The sequence below is a fragment of the Molossus molossus genome, unplaced genomic scaffold, assembly GCF_014108415.1.
Source record: "Molossus molossus isolate mMolMol1 unplaced genomic scaffold, mMolMol1.p scaffold_m16_p_2, whole genome shotgun sequence".
Lineage (NCBI taxonomy): Eukaryota > Metazoa > Chordata > Mammalia > Chiroptera > Molossidae > Molossus > Molossus molossus.
The window spans coordinates 90958818-90964586 of NW_023425355.1; the positions used below are offsets into that span (position 1 = coordinate 90958818).

Genomic DNA, 5769 nt, shown 5'->3' on the forward strand with positions numbered 1-5769 from the left:
CAGTACACAAATGTCTAGCTCATTTCTTCGCTGGCTGCTTGGTATTTGATAAAATACATGTACTATAATTTACCTAATGAATCCTCAATTGATGTACTGTCACATTTTCTTTTGCTATTCATATTAATGCTGCAACCACCAGCATTTTGAACACATGTCAATCTCCCTCTAGGTCTAGGATAATCTGCAATAAGTGGAATTGACCTATAAGCATTTAACATGTTAACAGACACTATATAAGTGTCTTCCCAAAAGACCCTACTTGTACACTAGGACTGTTAGTCCTTTGTAACATGTTTCAAATATTTTCCCTCATTTTGTCTTTTGTCTTAAAAGACTAGGCTTGCTTCTTTTGAATGCAAGAAGTTACACAGTTTTCGCCCTGGCCGGTTTGGCTCAGCGGTTAGAGCGTCAGCCTGTGGTCCACAGAGACCCGGGTTCGGTTCCCGCTAAGGGCACATACCTTGGCTGCAGTTTGTCCCCAGCCCTGGTTGGGTCATGTGGGTGGCAGCCACTCGATGTGTCCCTTTCACATCGATGTTTCTCTCTCTTCCTCTCTCTCCTTCCTGCTCTGAGTAAAAAATGAAAAAATGTCCTCGGGTGAGGATAAAAAAAAAAAAAAAAAAAGAAGTTACACAGTTTTGTATTATCAGATTTATTAAACTCTCAAGTGATTATTTCTGGGTTCTGTTTCTTGGGCATAGAGGCCTTCTCCCAGATGTGAGGAGAGTAAGGAGACTTGGAGCAGAAATTGGAGTACTGTTTGCCAATTGCTCATTGACCCAGGCTGGTGGGCGGGCCTGCTGGCCCATCACCATGACTTGGGGTATTGGTCATATGATCCATTGCTGCCTGGGCCTGGGTTAGTGGTGGTGACTGTCAGACACCCAGTCCCTGCCCTCCAGGGATGGTAGTTCTGTTTGGGAGAAAGATAAGGAAATAATGCAATGAGAAGTGTTTATTTACATTGTTTAAATGCACAGGTGTCCTGAAGGTAAGGGAGGGAAATCCCTGGGGAAACAGAACAAATGAAAACAGAGTGAGGGGAGCTGGGGTCCAGTGAGGTGCTTCCCTGATGGGTTTCCAAGGCACTCAGGGTTATGAAGGTGAGAGCAGAACTGAGATTCCACCTAAAACCAGTGCTCTTAAAGGACACCTTTAAGAAAAGGAAGGACAGCGCCCTGGCTGGCTCAGCGGTTAGAAGCGTTGGCCTGCGGTCCAGAGAGACCCGGGTTCAGTTCCCACTAAGGGCATGTACCTTGGTTGCAGTTTGTCACCGGCCCTGGTTGGTCGTGCGGGTGGCAGCCACTCGATGTGTCCCTTTCACGTTGATGTTTCTCTCTCTCTCTTCCTCTCTCTCCCTCCCACTCTATCTGAACAAAAAAATGGAAAAATGTCCTCGAGTGAGGATAAAAAAGAAAAAAGAAAGAAAAAGAAGGACAGGTATATAAAAAGAAGCAGGTCCATCCCAGCCTGGGTCTGAGTGAGTGGGCCAAGAACTCCATCACCCACAGCATCAATGAGCAGAGGCTGCCTTTACTGGGCTACAGGTAGAGGGGCTTAGGCGACCCCTGGTTGAGAGGAACTACCCTCCCTGTCATGGCAGTACTGCTGGGCTTTTGGCAGAGCAAACTCACCCACCCTGGAAGGGGACACCTCACCCAGGACTCACACCCAGGACTCCCAGAGGTCCCGCTGAAGATGAGTCAACAATCTAAACTTGAAGACACTGCCCACCTTCATGGAGAATCAGCAGGTCTGTCAAAGGGAGGACTGGTCCTGCCCTGGCTGTGTAGTTCCATTGGTTGGAGCATTGCCCCAATGTGCCAGAGTTGCAGGTTCAATCCCTAGTTAGGGTATGTGTGGGAGTCAACCAGTGAATGTGTTGGATGGTTGGAGCAACAAATTGATGTTTTCTTTCTCTCCTCTCCTCTTCTTCTCTCTATAAAGTCAATACATTAAAAAATAAAATAAAAATAGTCCAGTTGGTGTGGCTCAGTGGTTGAGCATCGACCCATGCACTAAGAGGTCGCCAGTTTGATTCCCGGTCAGGTCACATGCCCAGGTTGTGGGCCAAATACCCAGTGGGGAGCATCAGGAGGCAGGCAGTCGATGTTCTCTCTCATCGATGTTTCTTTTTTTGTTTTATCCTCACCTGAGGACATTTTTTCATTTTCTGTTCAGATAGAGTGGGAGGGAGAGAAAGAGAGAGAGAAGCATCGACGTGAAAGGGACACATCGAGCAGCTGCCACCAGCACAACCTAACCAGGGCCGGGGACAAACCGAAACGGAGGTACACGCCCTTAGCGAGAACTGAACCCAGGCCTCTCTGGACCACAGGCCGCTCTAACCACTGAGCCAAACCGGCCAGGGTTCATTGATGTTTCTATCTCTCTCTCTCTCTCACTTCCTTTCTATTTTTTTTTTTCTCACCCGAGGATGTTTTTCCATTTTTTGTACAGATAGAGTGGGAGGGAGAGAGAGGAAGAGAGAGAGAGAGAGAAACATCGACGTGAAGGGACACATCGAGTGGCTGCCACCCGCACAACCAACCAGGGCCGGGAACAAACTGCAACCGAAGTACGTGCCCTTAGCGGGAACCGAACCCGGGTCTCTCCGGACCGCAGGCCGACGCTCTAACCGCTGAGCCAAACTGGCCAGGGCCCTCTCTAAAATCAATAAAGGGAAAAAATTTAAATAAATAAACAAACAAACAAACAAACAAACAAATTTAGCCCTGCTGGTGTGGCTCAGTTGGTTGAGTGTCCTCCCATGCACCAAGAGGTTGCTAATTTGATTCCTGGTTGAGGCACATGCCTGGGTTGCAGCCTCCATCCCCAGTAGAAGGCGTGCAGAAGGCAGCTAATCAATGTTTCTCTCTCCCTGTCTCTTCCTCTCTAAAAATCAATAAAAACATATTTAAAAAAATATATAACCAAATTTAAAAATAAATAAATTTTTTAAAAAGACAGGAGTAGCCCTATCAATGTTCCCAGAGTGTAACTGTCAGAGGCCAGATAATGTAATTTTCAGTAATGATTGTGAGTGTTTGCTACACATCTGGACTCATCCATGCCATCCTCTTGGTAGCCTTTGGAGTTTGGTAGCAGTGTTATCCCTATATTGCAGATGAGGAAATGAGGAAAACAGGACAAAGAAGTGTTGATTAATTTGTTCTGAATTACTAGCTATTAAGTGTTCAAGGCAGGGTGTGGATCAAGGATGTTGGATTCCAAGCCTGACCCCCCTTTTCAGGCTATGATCTACTGCCTGGCTTTCTCCCTCACTCAGAGATTCCTGGAAGGTGTCAGGGGTGAGCCCAGGTGAATATCTCCCAGGCCTTGGGCCAGCACATAAGAAGCAAAGAGGGTGAGAAAGATAATGGCCTTTTAATAAGGGGGTACTTAAAAACAGATTGATATTACCTTTGAATTCTCATGAGACCAGAGAGCAGTTCTCATGTATATTTACAAATTGTTTGCTTTATTGTAGTATAAAGCTACTCCAACTTCCGGAATCCTCAATGGCTTCTGAGACACAACAAAATAAAGATATAAAAAAAGGAATAAAAAAGATAAAAATAATTTTAATTAAAAAATAATTTTAAAAGCCCAGGAAGACTTGAAAAAAAACTTTAGAAAAAAAACTGTCATTGAAATAAACCACAAAGAGATGCCACCATGCCCTGGCCAGTTTGGCTCAGCGATTAGAGCATTGGCTCATGGACGGTAAGGTCTTGGGTTCGATTTCAGTCAAGGGCACACACCTGGGTTGCAGGGTTGATCCCTGGCTCCAGTTGAGGTATGGGAGGCAACCAACTGACATGCCTCTCTCACATCAATGTTTCTCTCTTTCTCTACCCCTCCCTCCCTTCCACTCTATCTGAAAATCAATGGAACATTATTCTCAGGTGAGGATTACCGAGAGAGAGAGAGAGAGAGAGAGAGAGAGAGAGAGAGAGCGCGAGAGCGACCATCAAAGAATTAATGATCTGAAGATGGTTCTGTGGAAATTACCTTGTTCCCTCTCTTAGCTGATGATGTTGCTTCCCCTGAAAAATTGCAGCAGCCCCTCCTCACAGATCTGGGCTCTGGCTCTTCAATGCCCCTCATCCTGATTCTAGATTTCCGATGACACCAACGTCTTCCCTTCTTCCCCTTGCTCTGGGGGCGGCAGCTTCTTCCTGTATTATCTCTATTGCTTCAGTATCCCTTTTTGTATTTTCAGCCTTCCAACTCCTGAGTAACCAACCCCTTATATTCAAGCTCTGGTTCCTTTACTCTGTGCTCAAGTCATAGTATGACAGAGAACCTCAATGACAGCTCTAAAAATTTCCACACTTCTATATCTGCAGGGCTGACAGTGCTGAAAATCAAACAGAACATTTAATTGTGTGGGTTACAGAATCCCAATGTCATTTGAATTCTCAGCCTCTCCATGTTTCTCATGTGAAAGGTAGGGCAAAAGTTGGAGGAGTGGGATCCTGAAACCTGGAATTGGGACATCTGGTTGGCCTCAGTTGATGCTGACCATCAGGAAGCCCCCAGTCCCTCTGAGCCTCCCCTTCTGGTGAACGTAGGCTGCTTTCCCGTGTCTTGGGATTGGTGTTCCATTGCTAGAGGATTGTGTCATTAACTCACTTGAGCAGGTGCCAAGGGGACACCCACTGTCCTTGAAATGCTAACTACCCCGTTGCCATTAGACCCCAAACTAGGGTCCAGTCACAGTATGCTCCAGGAGTACAGGCATACACTAAGGGTAGGGTCTTTTTCATCACTGCCTCTATACCCCCTGGTGCACTCCTGGGTCCCTACTCTGAGTGTTCTGTAACTGCTGTTTGTCTTCTTCACTAAATAGAGAACCATACATGGGATCATTTCAGGATTCCAGAATTTCAGGCCACTGCTTTTCTGATCCCAATCATGGCCCGGCAGGGCAAAGTATCACAGCAGGGACACAGAAGAAACCCTCTTACTTTCTTGTGGCAAGTAACCACAGCTGGGTTGATGTGTCTGTGGGTGGGCATGCTCTACCTGGAGAACTTAGCTGCCAGAACCCACTTTCTTTGGAGCTCTGAGTTTCTGAATCACTTTCCTTCTCCTATAGGAGTCCAGGATGGCCTAGGATGCGGGATGCGGAATGCACTCCCCACCCCCACCCCACCACCCCCCTTACCTGCACCTCCACCCACTACCTTTCTTTCCCCTGCACCCTCACTCCTCCACACCGCCATCACACCCCCAACCCCATTCCACCCTAGCGTTCTCTCTTCTCTGGCCATACCTCTGCTCTCCATTGCCGGTCAGCCTGCAGTTAGAAGCAGTGTCCTTGTCTTACGCATTCCTGGGGACCTGGGCAGCTGCCACCCTCTTCTCAGGAGTGCCCGGGAGAAGGCAACCTACCCTGCCAGCCTCTGGCGGGTGGGTGGTTGGTTGCTCCTCTGGTGTTGCCCTCCACGCCCAACGCGTCGCTGGAGGCGCTGATTGGCTGAGTTCCAAATGAGTGACGGAACAGAACCCAATGACGTGGCCTGGATCACCGCCCGCACGCTGATTGGCGTGTCCAGGGTATGCAAGTGCCGCCCGCTCCGGCCGGTGGGGCCGGTGGGGCCGGTGGGGCCGGTGGGGCCGGTGGGGCCAGGCCTGCGCGAAGCTGAGCCAAATGGTGGGTAGAGGGAGCACCAGCAAAACACTGGTGGTTCGAAGGGGAGTGTGAGCACCTTGGGCTGCAGATGGGAGGGATGGCCTGGGAGGGGCAAGTCGGGCCTT

General features: G+C 48.3%; 1 long non-coding RNA gene across 1 annotated transcript; it reads right to left on the bottom strand.

Annotated features, from left to right (window-relative positions):
- Positions 1 to 652: 652 nt before the first annotated feature.
- Positions 653 to 5430, bottom strand: LOC118636335. Its single transcript, XR_004960644.1, has 3 exons — positions 5285 to 5430; positions 4018 to 4366; positions 653 to 916 (listed from the first exon to the last, which is right to left on the bottom strand). It is a non-coding gene; the product is annotated as an uncharacterized LOC118636335 (long non-coding RNA).
- Positions 5431 to 5769: the final 339 nt, after the last annotated feature.